The 19308-nt window shown below is 42.6% G+C and overlaps 1 long non-coding RNA gene across 1 annotated transcript; it reads left to right on the plus strand.

Moving 5' to 3' along the window:
• Positions 1-171: 171 nt before the first annotated feature.
• Positions 172-9778, plus strand: LOC145419613 (uncharacterized). Its single transcript, XR_013900913.1, has 2 exons — positions 172-259; positions 9359-9778. It is a non-coding gene; the product is annotated as an uncharacterized LOC145419613 (long non-coding RNA).
• Positions 9779-19308: the final 9530 nt, after the last annotated feature.

The following is a 19308-nucleotide window of genomic DNA, read 5'->3' on the forward strand; positions in this document are numbered from 1 at the left end:
TTAATTTATAAATGAAGCCCCAAGTAAGAATATGGATCATAAGATTAGGAATACAAATGAAAAGCAGATGCTTTGTTGCTCTTTCAATGTCAGAAGGGCTTGGATAATGGAAGGGGAGAGACTTTATTTAATGTAGAGCACTTTATTTCTGACTTTTTCCCCCCAAGATCTGCAAAAAGTAGAGATGTATGACAAAAATAGTATACTCTAAATATTTAAAAGAGCCCTTTCCCCTGGCTCCTGTCACGGCTGATGGAAGGTATGGACTCAAGCGCGGAGCTCTGGGTTGAAGCAGACAGTGCGTTTATTTGGAGGACATAAAGAAATCCCTAAACTTTATGTCTGAAGAAATAACAACAATTTCAAAACAACAAAAACTGATACTCAATTTAATGGATGATATTAAAGAACTAAGAAGGCAGAGCGAGGAAAAGGACAAGAAGATTGCTATGCTGGAAGGACGGGTGTCAGATCTGGAACAATATTCAAGAGTAAATGATGTGATAGTGATAGGACTGGAAACCAAGCATCAGACATACGCACGGGTAGCAGCAGCAGAGAGAGGGGAGCCACCCGAGCAAGAGCTACGCTCTTTGGAAGAGCAGGTAATGGCCTTCTTTAAAAGCAAAGGTATAGAAATGGACAGTAAAAATATTGAGGGATGCCATCCTCTTCCGAGAAAAAATCAAATACCTGCCATTATCATTCGTTTTGTTAATAGAAAACAGAAAAAAGAACTGCTCAAGCAAGGAAGAAAGCTAAAAGGTACAAATGTTTATTTAAATGAACACCTAATCAAGAAAAATGCAGACATTGCAAGACAAGCAAGAATATTAAGAAAACAGAAGAAAATACAGTCAACTTGGACGTCAGACTGTAAAATATTCATTAAGTTAAATGGAACACCAGAGCAGGCTAAGGTTCTAGTCATCAAAGAGATGACGGAACTAGAAAAATATAACCGATAAATGCAAAGCAGTGCTAAATATGATGTGACCGTCCAAGTGCACAACCAACGCAGATGTCTGACAATTTTCAACTAACAACTCATATAGATATTGAAAATAAGACATTGATGTATGACAGCAACATAGATCCTGATTGTAATTTCTTTAACAATAAGACAAATGAATGCAATTATTATACAAATGAGCAACTTAAAAAGGAATTCAAGGTAGAACAGGGTATAACAATGGTTCACTTTAATAGTCGAAGCTTATATGCAAACTTTCAATCCATCAAAGACTACATAACACAGTTTGAACAGCCATTCAATGTGATAGCCATATCGGAGACCTGGATAACTCCTGGAAAAGAAGAAGACTTTAAAATAAATGGATATGAATTCCTTCATGTAGACAGGATCAACAAGAAAGGAGGTGGGGTGGCACTTTACATTGATAAAAACCTAAAGTACAAAAGAATGGGAAGAATGACAACTGTTATTGATGGAGTGATGGAATGTTTATCAGTGGAAATAAGTATAGAAAAAAGGAAAAACCTAATTGTCAGTTGTATATATAGAACACCAGGATCTAAGATTGAGATATTTAAGGATAATATGGAGGACTTATTTACAAATATAAATCAGAAAAGAATGTTTATTTGTGGGGACTTTAATATTGACTTATTGAATCCAAATCATAATAAGAGTACAGAAGAATTTATTGATTCCATGTACAGCATAGGTTTATTTCCACTGATAACAAGACCGACCAGAATAACATCTCATTGTGCAACTCTATTAGATAATATATTTACAAATATAATAGAAGGAAAGATAAAAAGTGGGCTGTTAATCAATGATATAAGTGACCATTTACCAGTCTTTGCATCGTATAATTGCCATGATAAAGTGAACAACGATGGACATAAGATTATTTACAAAAGAATAAGAACAGAGAAGACCTTAAATTGTCTTAGAAATGAACTTTTAAAGCAAGATTGGAATATTGTATATGAACAAACAGAAGTTAATAAAGCTTACGAAGGATTTTTAAGAACATTTAACACATTACTTGATAAAAACTGCCCAGTAATTGAAATCAATAGGAAACACAACTATGCAGGAAGACCATGGATGACAAAAGGACTACAAAATGCCAGCAAAAAAAAGAATACCTTATATCGAGAATTCATAAAAAAGAGAACAATAGAAACTGAAATGAAGTATAAGACTTACAAAAATAAATTAACTAATATAATGAGATCCTGTAAAAGAGAGTATTACATTAAAAGGTTAGAACACAATAAAGATAACACAAGAGATATATGGAATGTATTAAACAGAATAATCAAAAATGAATCAAGGAATAATGATTACCCTGGGTACTTTATAGAAGGGACAAGAAGTATTAATAACATGGAAGAGATAGTAAATGGCTTTAATGAATTCTTCGTAAACATAGGGCCAAAACTGGCAGAAGAAATAAAGGTTGATGGAATAGAAAGGGACACTGGTGAAAATATTGAAAGGAATAGTAGCTCAATGTTTTTAAGAGCAGTGGAAGAGAAAGAGATTTATGACATAGTTAGAGGACTTAAGAACAAAACCAGTACAGACTGGAATGATATTGATATGGTAACGGTAAAGACAGTTATTGATGGTATCGTAAAACCATTAAAATATATATTCAACTTGTCGTTTCAAAAAGGAGTTTTTCCACAAAAAATGAAAGTTGCTAAAGTTATTCCCATTTACAAAACCGGTGAAAGACATAATTTTACAAACTATAGACCAGTGTCAATACTCTCCCAGTTCTCTAAGATACTGGAAAAACTCTTCATAAAAAGATTTGACAGTTTTGTGGAAAAATATGAATTAATGACAGATAGTCAGTATGGGTTCAGAAACAACAGATCAACAGCTTTGGCACTGATAGATTTAATGGAAAAGATAACGGAATGTATGGATAATAAGAGGTATGCGCTCGGAGTTTTCTTAGATCTAAAGAAGGCGTTTGATACTGTTAATCATGAAATTCTATTAAAAAAACTGGAAAAGTACGGGTTTAGGGGAGTGGTTTTGGAATGGTTAAAAAGCTATGTAGGGAATAGGCAACAATATGTACAAATAAATGAATATAAATCTAATTTGATGGATATAGCTTGTGGAGTACCTCAAGGTTCAGTACTGGGTCCAAAAATGTTTATTATGTACTTAAATGATATCTGCAGAGTATCGGAGATTTTAAAGTTTGTAATATTTGCAGATGACACAAATATACTGTGTGCAGGTGGGGAATTGCCACAGGTTTTGGAAATGATCACACAGGAATTAACGATATTAAAGAAGTGGTTTGATATAAATAAATTATCATTGAATCTCGATAAAACCAAATTTATGTTGTTTGGAAACCAAAAGAAAAACATCGAAGTAGAAATATGTGTTGACAATGTATATTTAGAAAGAGTAAATGAAATAAAATTTCTTGGGGTGATCATTGACCACAAGCTCTGTTGGAAGCCACACATTACTTATGTTCGGGGGAAATTGGCACGGGGCATTGCCGTCCTGGGAAAAGCAAAGCATATGTTGGATCAGAAAGCACTGCACATTTTATACTGTGCTTTACTACTGCCATATATGAGCTACTGTGTAGAGGTCTGGGGAAACACATACAAAAGTAACACACAAACAATAACTATAATACAGAAAAGGGCCATTAGATTAATAAATAACGTAGGGTACAGGGACCATACAAATGCACTCTTTGTCAAAATGCAAGCTATTAAATTCCAAGACTTGGTGAAGCTTAAAACAGCGCAAATAATGTATAAAGTCAGAAATAAATTGCTTCCCAAAGAAATCTGTAAATTGTTCATAGAAAGAGAAGGTGGGTATAACTTAAGAGGGAAATGGAATTTAAAAATACAAAGTGCTAGAACAACTTTAAGAACTATGTCTATCTCAATTGCATTAAATTATGGAACAGTCTAACAGAAGAAATAAAAGACAGTCAAAACATAAAACAGTTTAAAGTAAAATATAAAAACCTAATTTTAAATAAGTATAAGAATGAAGAAAACGGGGTTAACCCAGGACGGTAATGTTGCTGGTAATGGTGTTGCGGTTCTTTTTTGGTTGTTTTTTTTGTTTTGTTTTGGTTTGTTGTTTTTCCATAACTTGTGTATCTGCAAATATACACATTCTGTATTTTTCATATGAAAGAAACTATACTGTGGTGGGGCTTGCTAATTTCTTGTTTTTGATTTATGTATGTTATGTTTTGTTTTACTTCATATGTTTATATGTTTCATATGTTGTTTGTTTAATTTAAGACAAAAAAAAAATTAAATGAATGAGAGGTAAAACTTGAGGGGGTAGGGACAAATAAGTAAATACTTCAGCCTACTCCTTTTCAAACAAATAATGGAATGATATTTTGTAATGATTGTGAAGGCACATGTTTGAAATGTTTGAAATAAAAATGAACTGAACTGAATTTAAAGTGCGTGAAAGATAGTCCTTAAACATCAATATATCCAATAATTGTCCTTTCTTTTTCAGTTCCCAGAAGTGGTGAAGGTGAGTTTTCCCGTGAGGTCTGTGTGCGCTCCTTCCGTGTGAGCTCCTCCTCCCGAAAACACCAGTGAATCCTTTACTCCACTCCTCCGTCCCGTACTTCTCCAATCTGAAAGTCGAGCAAACACAACAATGGATGAGAAGGCTTGCCTGGCCACGCAGGTGACAAGATCACGCGCACACTTAGCTACCGAGCTCCGAGTACAATCCAGCGTCGACTGCCGTCTGGACACATCGTTAAATACCTCCGTCTAGTGAGGAAAGATTAGCGGCAGCTGGAGCCGAAGATTACACTTCCGGGTCAGAGATCGGCCTTTCTCACTCTCTCGGAGACGCCGTTCCTCGGCAGCCAGACCCGCAGAGTAGGGAGGGAGAGAGAAAGAGAGGAGGGCATACACACACACACAAACAAACAAACAAACAAACAAACAAACAAACAAGCAGGTCGTCCGGGAAGACCATCCGACCGTGACAGTACCCCCCCTCTAACGGGAGCCCCCGGGCGACCCACGAAACTTATCCGGGTGCCGGCGGCGGAATTCCCTCACCATACCATGGTCGAGGATCGCAGACCGCGGCACCCAAGAACGCTCTTCCGGACCGTACCCAGCCCAATCCACCAGAAACTGAAAACCCCTACCGCGCCGCCTGGCATCCATAATGCGAGTAATGTCATAAGCCGGGGCGCCAGCGACCATCCGGGCGGGCGGCGGGGGCTCAGGAGGCGGGCACAACGGGCTGGTCCGGACCGGCCTAAGTTGAGAAACATGAAACACATTATGCACCTTCATGTTGCGCGGGAGGGCCAGCCGGACCGTAACCGGGTTCAGGACAGCTTGCACCGAAAACGGGCCCAGAAACCGGGGACTCAGCTTCTTGGACTCGGTCCGCAGGGGAATAGTCCTAGAGGAAAGCCATACCTGCTGGCCCACCCGATAGGCCGGTGCAGGAACGCGACGACGGTCAGCGAGCTCCTTATTACGGCCGCACGTCCGCAGAAGAGCTGCCTTGGTCGCCCTCCAGATCCGTCGACAGCGCCTCATGTGTTGTTGGACGGAAGGCACAGCCACCTCGCCCTCAGAGATGGAGGGAAGCGGGGGCTGATACCCCAAGGAGGCTTCGAAAGGAGAGAACCCCGTAGCAGCCGACGTGCTGGAGTTATGGGCATATTCAACCCATGCCAACTGGTCACTCCAGGAGGACTGGCTGGAGGAGACGACACAGCGCAGCAAGGCCTCCAGCTCCTGGTTAGCTCGCTCCGCCTGTCCATTAGTCTGCGGATGAAAACCAGAAGACAGACTGACCTGGGCTCCCAGCTCCGCACAAAACTGCCTCCACACCCGAGCGGTGAACTGGGGCCCACGGTCCGAGACAATGTCCTGCGGAATGCCGTGAAGGCGAAAAACGTGCTGGGTAAGGAGCCGGGCGGTTTCCAGTGCGGTGGGGAGTTTGGCAAGGGCAACAAAATGGGCAGCCTTAGAGAAACGGTCAATAATCGTGAGTATTACGGTGTTACCAGAGGATGGCGGAAGGCCGGTGACGAAGTCCAGAGCGATGTGCGACCATGGCCGGCCGGGGACTGGCAGCGGTCTGAGGAGTCCCAATGGAGGGGAGTTCGATGACTTATTTCGAGCACACACTGGGCATGCCGCCACATAGTCGCGGACGTCCTGAGAAAGAGATGGCCACCAGAACAACCGTTGCAAAAAAGTGACAGTGCGGTTCTTACCCGGATGGCAGGCGAACCTCGCGGCGTGGCCCCACTGGATAACTTTACACCTGGCCGCCGAGGGAACATACAGTCTGCCGTCCGGACCAGTCCCGGGGTCGGGTTCCTGTCGCTGGGCGTCCCGGATCACCCTTTCGATCTCCCAGGTAAGAACCCCCACAAAGCAGGAGGCGGGCAGGATGGGCCTCTCTTTCTCCCCCGGGTCGACGTCAGGTGCGAACTGGCGTGACAAGGCGTCCGGTTTCGTGTTCTTGGACCCGGGTCTGTAGGTAATGGTCAGGGTGAACCGAGTGAAAAACAACGCCCACCTGGCCTGTCGGGCGTTCAGACGCTTTGCCGCTTGGAGGTAGACGAGATTCTTGTGGTCGGTCCAAACCACTACTGGATGCTCGCTCCCTTCCAGCCAATGCCGCCACTCCTCCAGCGCCAGCTTGATGGCCAACAGCTCCCGGTCGCCCACGTCGTAGTTCCTTTCCGCCTGGGTGAGACGACGGGAGAAAAAGGCACAGGGGTGCAGTTTACCGTCGAAGCGCTGTGAGAGGATGGCCCCAACCCCTGAATCCGAAGCATCCACTTCCACCACGAACGGTAAGGCGAGATCAGCTTGGGCGAGAATGGGAGCCGACGCGAACAGGCGTTTGAGACGGTCGAAGGCCTGCTGAGCTGCTGGAGACCACAGAAAAAACTGTTTGGGTGAGGTGAGTTGAGTGAGAGGCAAGGCTACCTTACTGAAGTCCCGGATGAAGCGCCGGTAAAAGTTGGCGAAACCAAGAAAACTCTGCAACTTCTTCCGGGTCGTGGGCACCGGCCACTCCAGAACGGCCTTGATCTTCGCGGGATCCGCTCGCAATCGGCCCTGTTCAACGATAAAGCCCAGAAAAGAGACAGAGGAAACGTGGAACTCACACTTCTCAGCTTTGCAAAACAGGCGATTCTCCAGCAGACGCCGCAACACCAGCCTGACGTGCTTGACATGCTCTGTTTGGGTCCTGGAGAAAATCAAGATGTCATCAAGATAGACAAACACAAAGCGGTTAAGAAAATCTCGCAAAACATCATTCACCAACGCCTGGAACACAGCAGGAGCGTTTGTAAGCCCAAAAGGCATCACCAGATACTCAAAGTGGCCCAGGTGGGTTTTGAAAGCAGTCTTCCACTCGTCCCCCTCACGGATACGAACCAGATGATAGGCAATGCGGAGGTCGAGTTTGGTGAAAACGGTGGCCCCCTGGAGGAGCTCAAAAGCTGACACCAGAAGAGGAAGAGGGTATTTGTTCTTGACCGTGATCTTATTCAGGCCCCGGAAATCTATGCAAGGGCGTAGGGTCTTGTCCTTCTTTTCAACAAAGAAAAACCCAGCGCCCAGTGGAGAAGTGGATGGGCGAATGATGCCCACAGCCAAGGAGTCAGTTATGTAGCGCTCCATAGACTCACGCTCGGGCTTAGCGATGTTATAGAGACGGCTTGAGGGCAAGGGAGCACCAGGGAGCAGGTCTATTCCGCAGTCATACGGGCGATGGGGCGGCAGCGATTGGGCTCTGTCCTTGCTAAACACCTGACTCAGGTCGTGGTAATCCGGTACAGAAGACAAATCGGGTGGAGTGGGCAGCCCGGCCGGATCAGTAGTCACGCAGACAGGCACTGCAGAGCGTAAACACTGCTCGTGGCAATACGTGCTCCACCCAGTAATACACCCCCTAGCCCAGTCTATATGTGGGTTATGCTGCTGAAGCCAGGGAAAACACAAAACTAAGGGGGTGTGGGGCGCCTTGAGGAGAAACAGGCGAATCCTCTCTGTATGATTGCCGGACAGGGTGAGAGTAATTTCTTGGGTGCGGTGAGAGACAGAAGCTAGTGTGCTGCCATTAAGCGCCGAAACCTCGAGCGTTTCAGGGAGAGGGACGACTGGCAAACCTATCTTGAAGGCCAGAGCCTCATCCACAAAACTCTGCTCGGCCCCAGAGTCGATCAGAACGTTACATGGGTGAATGCAGGAAAGAAACTGTAATTTCGCGGGACAGCTAAGGTGGAGAACCGAACTTGCAGGTGCACCCGTCAGTATCCCCACCTTTACTGACGGGCAGACTCTTTTGACCGAGAGGGGCAGGCATCCGCGAAATGCCCCCTCTTCCCGCACTCAAAGCACTCACCCACCAGTCGTCTTCTTCTCCGGTTGAATCTAGTCCGCCCCAATTGCATGGGTTGCTCCTCATCAGCTGGAGAGTCGGGTTCCTCCTCCCTCCATTCCAGCGAGGGAATTCCCACGCCCCCTGCTGACCTCCGCCCATCTCCAGATCGCCTCCCAAACTCTCGCATATGGTCATCCAGACTGATACACAAATTCACCAAGGCACTCAATGATTTAGGTAGCTCTTTGGATGCCAACTCACGTTTGATGTTCTCATTCAAGCCGTTCAAGAAGGCCCCTCGGAGTGCCTTCTCCTCCCAGCCGGCTTCTTCGGACAGGATCCAAAAATCCACGGAGAAGTCAGCCACGGTCCGCCGACCCTGTTTCAATGCAAACAAACGATGAGCAGCACTGTCTGGGTTAGACCCCTTATCAAATACACATCGAAACTTGCTTAAGAAGTTACTGTATGAGATAGAGGGCTGAGCGCTCAGCACCGCTTGAGCCCACTGCAGAGCCTTTCCCGTCAGTAGCTCGACCATAAAGGTGATTTTGGTAATGTCAGAAGCATACGCTTGAGTCTGCTGCCTAAACATCAAGGAGCATTGAATCAAAACCCCCCGACATTTATCCAGGTCCCCGCCGAATTTCTCAGGCACCGGCAACGCGTGTTCACGTCGTGGCGGGGGTGGAGACGGCGGAAGGGGAGACGCCGCCGCTTCGTCAAGCAAGGCTATAGGTGGTTGTGGTTGCGCAGGGCCCCCTTGTGGCTGAACGGGTGCCCTGGGTGTAGCGAGTAGCATACCTTTTAGCTCCGATACCACCTCTAGTAATGCGGACTGCTCTTTGGCGACATGCTGCAGCATTGTCTCGTGTCGCTCCAATCGTTCAGCCTGAAGCGCGATTTCGCGCTGGAGGGGGGTAGAGTCCGCTGAGTCCATTGCTGGCTGGATTGTTCTGTCACGGCTGATGGAAGGTATGGACTCAAGCGCGGAGCTCTGGGTTGAAGCAGACAGTGCGTTTATTTAAAGTGCGTGAAAGATAGTCCTTAAACATCAATATATCCAATAATTGTCCTTTCTTTTTCAGTTCCCAGAAGTGGTGAAGGTGAGTTTTCCCGTGAGGTCTGTGTGCGCTCCTTCCGTGTGAGCTCCTCCTCCCGAAAACACCAGTGAATCCTTTACTCCACTCCTCCGTCCCGTACTTCTCCAATCTGAAAGTCGAGCAAACACAACAATGGATGAGAAGGCTTGCCTGGCCACGCGGGTGACAAGATCACGCGCACACTTAGCTACCGAGCTCTGAGTACAATCCAGCGTCGACTGCCGTCTGGACACATCGTTAAATACCTCCGTCTAGTGAGGAAAGATTAGCGGCAGCTGGAGCCGAAGATTACACTTCCGGGTCAGAGATCGGCCTTTCTCACTCTCTCGGAGACGCCGTTCCTCGGCAGCCAGACCCGCAGAGTAGGGAGGGAGAGAGAAAGAGAGGAGGGCATACACACACACACAAACAAACAAGCAGGTCGTCCGGGAAGACCATCCGACCGTGACAGGCTCCACTGTATTTTGGAACAGGCTGTGAGGGTGAATCAGCTGTATGTGCACTCATCTGCATTCATCATGCAAGCAAGTTAATTGAAAATGGGAATGAATTAGTCATAGTAAAACGAATAACATGTATGAATTGTATTTTTGTATGTTGTAGTAAACTGTGATCTTCAGGGTTTTTTAATCCCTTCATGGCTGCTGCTGAGCTCCATATATATTCATCCATCCATCAGTCTTCTTCACTTTAAAGAAAAGTACACTTTAATTCATTTCTTATTTAAGTTTTAATGTATGAGGAATTAATAAATACGTAAATATTTATATGAATATCATATGTTAATAAAATCAAATACATAAAAAATCATTTGGTTCTCAGCAAGTCTTAAAATGAAGTGAATTCAACCTAATAACAACAAAACATGGCACTCTACACTGTGTAAATATCTGTTTAATTAAAAACTATGTGCACCCTTACTGCTTTCACAGCTATTAATAGGGTAAGTAACAGCCAGGCGCTCCTAATTAAATCCCTGATTATCAGTGTGAGTGTGAGCACCTCTATAAAAGCAGAAGTTTTGGCAGTTTGCTGGTCTGCAGCGTTCTGGTGTGTGGAAGCTCAAAGCCTAATAGACAGGACATCTGCCATGAAATCAGAGAGAAGCAACCGGTGCTGCCCATCAACCTGGGAAGGGTTATAAGGCCATTTCCAAACAATTTGAAGTCCATCATTCTTCAGTGAGAAAGATTTTTCACAAGTGGAAAACATTCAAGACAGCTGCCAATCTTCCCAGGAGTGGACATCCCAGCAAATTCCCCCCAAGGTCAGACTGTGCAATGCTAAAACAATGCTGCAAAAACCCAGGGAGATCCATCTCAAACTCTATAGGCCTTATTTAGCATGTTAAATATTAGATCCTGTGACAGTACAATTAGAAAAATGCTGAAAAAGTAAGACTTGGTTAGAAGGTTCTGAGGACATAGCCTCTTGTCTCAACTTAGGTTTGCAAATAATATCCGCTTGACACATAAGAACAAGGTGGAGATGTTTGGTTGCAATAAACAAAATAAAACACCACATATCAGCACAAATAATTCATATCAGCTGTCAGCACAGTGGTGGAGGGGTGATAATTTGGGCTTGTTTCACAGCCAAAGGACCTGGATACCTTGCAGTCATTAATCATAGAACAATGATCCCAAGCACAGCAGCATAACATAACGGCTGAAAAAGAAAAGAACCAAGGCGTTAGACTGGCCCAATTAAATTCCAGACCTTAATCTCACTGAGATACTGTGATGGGACCTTAAGAGAGCTGTGCATAAATGAACACCTGCAAACCTCAAGAGTGGGCCAAATGTAATCCACATTGATCTGAGAGACTGATGAAGTCACCATTACTTCATGTTATTGCTGCCGAAGGTGGTTCTACAAACTACTGAATCATTGGATGGAAATATAGACTGCCTCTGGATTTTTACTTAGTTTTTCTTAAATAAATAATAAAACCATCATGTGTAGTTGTCCATCTGCGGTTGTATTCATTTGATTTTTAGTCCTAATAGCAACCAAATTATTATTTTTTATCATATCCTGATGCATATGTGAAAATTAGCACTGAAAGACGTACTTTTTACCAACTATATATGTTGCTCACAATTGAGTGAAATGTAGGAATGAAATAATCACATGCACTCAAATGGATTTATCTTATGTGAATGCAATAAAGTTTGGGAACTTGTCATAAAATGTGGCTTTTTTTCTCCCATGTGGCTTTTTTCTGGGTGTATGTGTATACAGACACCTGTCATACATTTAACGGCACACTACATTAAAAGCTATGTAGACTGAGCTTCATGAATACATGCACACAACAGCTGATAACATCACTGATGCCATGTTTTGCTGGTGTTTTTATAATACAACAAAATAAATCACTTAACTCCTGAACCATCTGTCACTATCTGTCATTTTGTCTGCTGGTTTTAGAAAAACAGCGCGTCCTGAATGAATATGAGACAATCAGTGGCAGCTGTCATTTGTAATCAAAGCAGGCTACAGCAGCATCCACCGCTAATGCAAAAATGTTTTTTTTGTTAACTTGTTTCCCAAGCCAACGGCCAACATTTCCAAACTTCAAAGAAATGCTTTCACGCCCACATTCTCCTGCGAATCAAATAAGAGATTGAATATAATTGCAGCACATGAATAATTCAGTTGTGGGGTTTATGATAAGACACAATTCTTATCAGGGCTTTCCCTCAAGGTCCTGCAGACTGCTTTCCCCATTTTGTATGGCTGGCTGCTTGTGCAAAGTTCTGAGGTCTCTATCTTCTCGCTCCCCTGCTTGTTCTGATGCTCGCCAGGAGAACAAAGTCAGCAGAATTCACACTGACTGACTGACACCGAGTCACTACCAACATACAGGCGGCTCACTCTGCAACAATGTGGCTCAGTAGATTAAGACTTCAAAACAGACACCCTTCAAAACACACAATACGCAAGGAGACGGGTTTTGCGTTAATTATTCAAATGTAACGTCTCTCTACCCTTAATAAGCCATGTTTACAGTGATGAGGAGAGCGAGGTAGGAGGTGGAGAGAGCGCAAACAGAGAAGGTGAGGTGGAAACAGTTTGTGATTTGGTGATGCTGTTTGGAATAATCTGTATAGCCGCATTGTTAGCAAGAGCGGAGCGAACAATAGGCACCATCTGTGAAAGACATAATAACAGCCTAGAGTTGCTTCTTTCTTTTTTGTTTTTGAACACGTCTGTCCGGAAAATGGGGATCAGTGAAATCTTTAGCACTTTAAAGCACAACAAGAGTTCTCCCCCGTGTGTGCAGTTTTCCAAGTGTTGTGCCTGTAAAGCGTTTTTTCCCCCTTCCTCCACTTAATCTATTGTTGAGAAGCTTATACTACAGGGTTTAACAATGACCTCAACAAACTCTTCTCTTTCCCTGGCACTCTGCGACTACTTGGGAGTTTTACCATACTTTGCAGCTTACTTTTACTTCAGAGCTGTCTATCCTGGGCTCATATCAAAGGGATAGAGTTTCTTAACTGCTGCCTGATTTTCTCAAAAGAAGAAAAAAGAATCCCCCCTACTATTCTCTGCACCAAAAAGTCACCTCCAGATATATCTCATACACATCACAAAAAGAAAAGAAAAACGGAGGTGTATTTCATAAAGGAGGAAAAGAGGGATGTGCTATCGTTAACTCACGTATGTCGATCTTGAATTGATAGATGAGACAGGTCTTCAAATTTAACGTTCAGTGCTTTCTGCTGATATACCAAATCCATCCCTGTCATCTGAAAGTTTGCATTCACCCTGCGATGATGGCCCATGGCTTCAAGGCACTCAGAAGAGATCATAGACAAAGCGGAGTCAAAGCTGGGTATTAAACGGACTCGGAATCCATTTCACTTTTGGCACTGCCTGCCAGACAACTTTGTTCTGATATAGAGAGGTGACCTCGGCTCTTAAGTGCCTGCGATGACTGCGGGGGTCAGCGCTTTTAGAAGTCTTTCTCAGATGTTGCAGGGACCTTTAAGGACATCTATTTTATGTGCAAGAAAGGATTCTTTTGGCCACTTTCCCGCATGCACGTCTTCATAGTAACTCACTACAATGGACTGACTGATGGATGAATCCAGTAGGAGTGGGGCCTGTCTACGCTCTGTGATACCTAATTTGGTAGGTATTTTGATATTTTGATAGAAATCACCACAAGGTTCTGAAATATTACATTATTTTTATTCTATGCAGAACTGCCAGTTACAGAAAAATAGTAATGACTTCATGTCCCTCGGCTGATTCCTCTTGACAATCTCTGACTTCCTTCTTTTTTGAATCATTGAAGGAACTTGGGCATTTTAAAAAATGTAATCTTTGTCAGTCAGTAACTTAAAATCTATATAGATACATATTTTATAATGGTTTTTAATAATTCTGTAATGCTTCAGTGAGAGGTTCATTTCCTGAGTAAAATGTTAATTGATAGAAAAAGACAAAAATACTTTATTTATGATCTGACATATGATATTAATCTTGAGTTCAAAGGATAATCAAGTCCAAAAACTCCACAGTAAAGGTACTTTTGGGTTAAGTAAAAATGGAAAGCGTTACCATGCTAAAATTCAGTTATCACATTACAGTTAATTGAGATTATTGTAAGTTATGGTTAATCACCCATCTAATGTTTTACCCTGCTCACTTGTGCTACATTCAGCGGGCTTCTCGTTGCGTGGAAGGAGCAGAAACCTTACAACTTTTAAAGACTGTAGATATGGACTTTACATTCATTTTTATTGCACAAAAGGACGAAGAGCTAAAGGTGACGCACAGATCTTGCCCAGGCTAGAAACACCTCTCCAGTAACAGGAAATTGAATCTTTGCGAGCATCTGCAGAGACAGCATCCTAACACAAAGCTAGTAGCAAAGAACCGCAGACAAAGCAGGACGGGAAAGCTGCTGCTGAGCCCCAAACCAAAGGCTCATTTTCAGCAGGTAAAAAAAAAGGGGGAGAAAGCATTCGTTGGATTGGAGCTATGATTTCCACTGTTAATAATTTGTGAGTTTTCAACTTTAAAATTTAAACACTAAAAGATCTTGTATATGTCTGCATTGGGATAGAGATTTGTGTGAGGGCTTGGAACAGGCTGTATTGTGGTGTAACAGAAAACTAATATAACAAACAGTGTATTGAATTACTTTTTGGAAGGATTAAATTACATAGAGCATTACTTTTATAAAATGTAATGAGTAATTAGCTATTATTTCAGTAATAATCCCAACATTGGATAAGGCTAGGGAACACACTGTACTCTTACCTTTATCTTAATGAGTAAAAAACGAGAACCACCATTAAGGTCCTTGAGAATTGTACTCACGTTTGAAAGGTAAACACTGGGAAAGTGGGAGTGAACAAGAACCTTAAATGACAAAAATCGAAAATTTTAGTGACAATCCATCTCAACCCAACCCTTCATGCCATTTTTCCAGCAGCCACTAGGAGGCGCTGGACTTTTGCTGAAACCAGTAATGCTACTAATAATGTCTTTATAACAATAAAACAAAAGTACCCCCTTGGAAGTGCCAGGCAACCATGACTAGTGACCTCCAACAGAAAGTTGTAATTTTCAGCAGGCCAATCAGTGAACCAAAACTAAGGAAATCTATAAATGAATGTTATTGTTATATGATATTATTGCACTTAAACTGTGTGTGTGAGAGAGACAGAAAATGTAAGAAATTGTTTGCTCTGCTTACGACCTCCTGGTTTGCCAGGATAGATTCACTGACAATAAAAGTGGTACTGCAGTTTATCTGGCGATAACTTTTTAAGTAGACCAAGATTTAGACTCCCCTCAAACATCATCAGACCAGGACTCACTCCTGCTTATGGTCACCAGAACAGACAGTTCAGGAAGGGTTTTCACACATTCCAGGGCACATCAATTCCTGCTGGAGCAACATGTCAAACTGTTAGTTTTGGCCCCAGGGGCGCTCTTGTGCTGTACAGGATGTCCCACGCCATCAGACAGTTTCAGGCTGCTGTCAGACTCTATATGTTATTCTCATGCTTCTCCTGCCCAAGGCCATAGAGCCAAACGCCTGTGTTTGCTTTTAGCACTTCAAGGTCCTTTGGATCCTCACTAAAAGTGAGAAACTTGAATCTCAAAGTGTTGACCTATAGAGGTCCCTAGATATGCATTCGAAAGCACCTCCTGCCTACACTGTGTAACTCCATGACAGGCCCACTCTGTGGTATTCTGGGCTAGAGACCTTGACAGAAAAGGGCTTAATCTCCCATGACATTCTAGCTTTCATTCTGGCCCAGGTGCTGTACTCTTCACCTGACCCCTTTTACACAGAAGGCTTTAATCCTAAACTTTTCTCTTACTGACTTTACAAAGGCACAAGTCACATTGGAGACATATTTTTTAGTGTTGGGGTAAAGAAGTTCTGTAGAAAGCATAAAAAAGCATACAAAATGCAAACCTTACAAAACATGTAGTCTGATTTTCTCAGGGATTAGATCATTAGAAATTATTATCATGACCACAAAACACTAATTATTTGTTAGTAAATATGGTAGGTTCTCAATATATAATAGGAATACCTTAAGTCATTAATGTGCTTGCTGAGAATTTTCTTTATATAAGATCTTTATTAATGTCATTGAACTCTGTTGGATTCAGCTTCTTCATGCCTCTATAGTGAAATGACATTGAGATAGGCTTCTTCAAAGACCTGATAGGCAGCTCAAAGCAGCATATTTATTTGCTGCGGTAACGTTTAAACATGAGAAAATGTGCATTTCTTTGTCAAGACCAAATGTCTCAAGTGAGAAGACGCAAGGAATTGCAGCAAGACACGACTAAAAGGAATATTTGAACGATGAAAAAAAGAAAACAGAGGCCAGATGATAAAAAAACAGTTTACTTGGTGAAAACGGTGCAACAAAGCACGAGAAGGAACCTTACACAAAAGACAACAGACGACAGAGACGCTAAAAAATATCAAACTCAGCTGAAAATCAGACAAAAACCTGAAAAACACTTTTCTCTCTTTATTGTTTCTTTAACCCAACATCAAACAGTCTCACATTCCTTCAAGCCAATTTTTAACTTCTTTTTGGGACAATTTTTATATTGATTTTACGACAAAGAAAATAGCAAAACGTAACTCCAACCCTTGTAAACTTTCTCACTGGATAACAGCGCTCGATTTGTATGTGCAAACTAAACAGTGCTCACATTGAATTCGGTCACACAGCGCCTTTGGACTAACAAAAAAGAAAAGGATCCAAGTGTGTACAGCTGACAGGATAGCTTATTGAAAACAAAACAACAACCAAAAAACAATAACATTTAATCCAACTTTCAACAAAACTGAGTTATTTCTAGTTCTAGTTCCACAGCATCTTTAGATGAAACCATTTCATGAAGAAATATAATAAAAACACAGTTAAAAAACCCCAACTAATGGCTACTGATGGTACAATAAAAGACTCAAATCAATAGAGGACCACTTCTTGGCGGGAATCCAACACTTAACCACATCACTTGGCTCAAATTGCTCTGACACAAAAAATTATGAGCAGACAGCAGTCTAAAGAGAAACTTAAGGTCACATCCTATAAACAGAGTATTGGCTTGCACAGAAGAGTGCTTAAACCCGCGGACTTGGGCAGATAACAGAACTGGGTGTCCAGCGTAAGAGGCTACAGAGGCTTTTTAAATGCACAAGTGATTAATACACAAGGGTTAATGATTATGATGCAAAAGCTGGCATTTATTTGACTCTCACACATAGTAAACCTTTTGAAACACTCACACACAGGAAAGGGGAAAGCTTCAAAACGATTTTACACATGGTGTGAATTATAAGTCTTGTATTTGGTCTGCAGGGAGCTGTATGACAAACTGCGTGACAACTATTAGCATTTAAGGTGGCAACCACACAAATCACCACTGTTGAACACAGTGGAAACGGATGAGCTCGCTGCATGTTAATGGAAGCTCGGCGGAGGATAAATAATTTAAGACAGCATTACATAATGAATGAACTTCCTTCAAATGAGCATTGTTGAACGGCGGTGGGTTGAAGGAGGATAAGAAGCAGAAAGGCTCAGTGAGAGTTTGACAGTACAGGGGACCCAAGAGACCGCTGTGGCCAAGTGTGCCCAGGGCCTAGAACTGCAGCCATGAGATCAGAAGGAAAAGTCTCTCACATGAAGGAGGGACTGACATGAGAAAAAGGGAGGAAGAGGAAGAGGACAGTGACTATGGGGAGAAAAGGGAAAGAAACAAAAAGAGGTGTTTAGCTGGGATCTATCCGTCTGGTAGCCGGTTGATTTTTTTCACCTTGATTAACACAGGAAATTAACAGGGGATGTGTGCAAAGCCTTGAGGCAGAAGAGCCCCTCAGAGACCAGACAGCGTGCCTGAAAATTGAACTAGGCCTCAGGTAAAATGATGATAAAAGAAAAAAATGATGGAAAAAGCTTGCTACATAGCATGTGCAGTTGAATAATTTATTGAAATGTTGCTCCAAGTGGGTTGATTTCTTTTATGGTACATATCTGAAACTAACATGAGCATGTACAGTAATCGGATCACAGATTACATCACCATTATCTTACAAGGTGCAGTATGTGGCAAATCTGTAAAACCAGGTAAGAGTAGTGATGACAAAAGCATTCCCACTGGCTCTGGTTTATGACATTCTCTGACATAATATAGTTGCTAAGCAGCTGCTAATTAAAGTTATAACTTTGCTTTCATATGCTGACACAGATATTTTAACTAGATACTATTTTAAGTTACACTTAGTAGTTTTTGAGGTTATTTAAAAGAAAAAAGAATATTGCACTCTTAAATATACATTGTGTAATTGCATCGTCCAACAGATTGATGCACTTTCATAAATTTAAAATTACTCAATTTAAAATTCATAGGAGCAGGCACTGGAAGCCACCGTCTTGAACACAGTGACTGAGGTGGTCGTTCAGCGTTGTCATGTCTGGATAAAGACCAGCCACATACTTTGTACGCTCTATAAGCTACTTTTAATTTGAAGATCTTGAAGATCAAATTGCTCTTTAGATATGACCAGTTAACATTTATACTAGTACTGTGAGCGTTAATCTACAGGGTGGGCCATTTATATGGATACACTGTAATAACATGGGAATGGTTGGTGATATTAAAGTCCTGTTTGTGGCACATTAGTATATGTGAGGGGGCAAACTCCTCAAGATGGGTGGTGACCATGGTGGCCATTTAGAAGTCGGCCATCTTGGATACAACTTTTGTTTTTTCAATAGGAAGAGGGCCATGTGACACATCAAACTTATTGGTAATGTCACAAGAAAAACAATGGTGTGCTTGGTTTTAACATATCTTTATTCTTTCGTGAGTTATTTACAAGTTTCTCTTTGTTCACAGCCATTGACATGTCGAAGAGGTTAACACGTGAGGAGCGGATCAAAATTGTTTTGATATCTGGTGAACGCAGTAACCGGGTCATTGCAGCAGATTTCAATGCAAGACACCCTACGAGACCACCCATCTCCCATGCTACAGTTAGCAAACTGCTTCCTAAGTTTCGTGAAACTGGTTCAGTGTTGGATTTGCCAAAATGTGGACGCAAGAAAACTGTCACTAATGAAGAAACATCAGTGGCTGTCCTAGCTTCATTCAGCAAGAGCCCACAGTGTAGCACTCGCCACATGTCACTGGAGAGTGGCATTAGTCGAACATCCCTTCGGCTCACCCCTCATCTGGGACTCTCCTCAGCTCTTTCTGGGACAGTGGCGCGGCTGCCCCTCTGTTGGTCTTCCTTGGTCTCTTGTGTTCTGGGGGCCT

Source organism: Astatotilapia calliptera, chromosome 13 (genome assembly GCF_964374335.1).
Source record: "Astatotilapia calliptera chromosome 13, fAstCal68.1, whole genome shotgun sequence".
NCBI classification, from domain to species: domain Eukaryota; kingdom Metazoa; phylum Chordata; class Actinopteri; order Cichliformes; family Cichlidae; genus Astatotilapia; species Astatotilapia calliptera.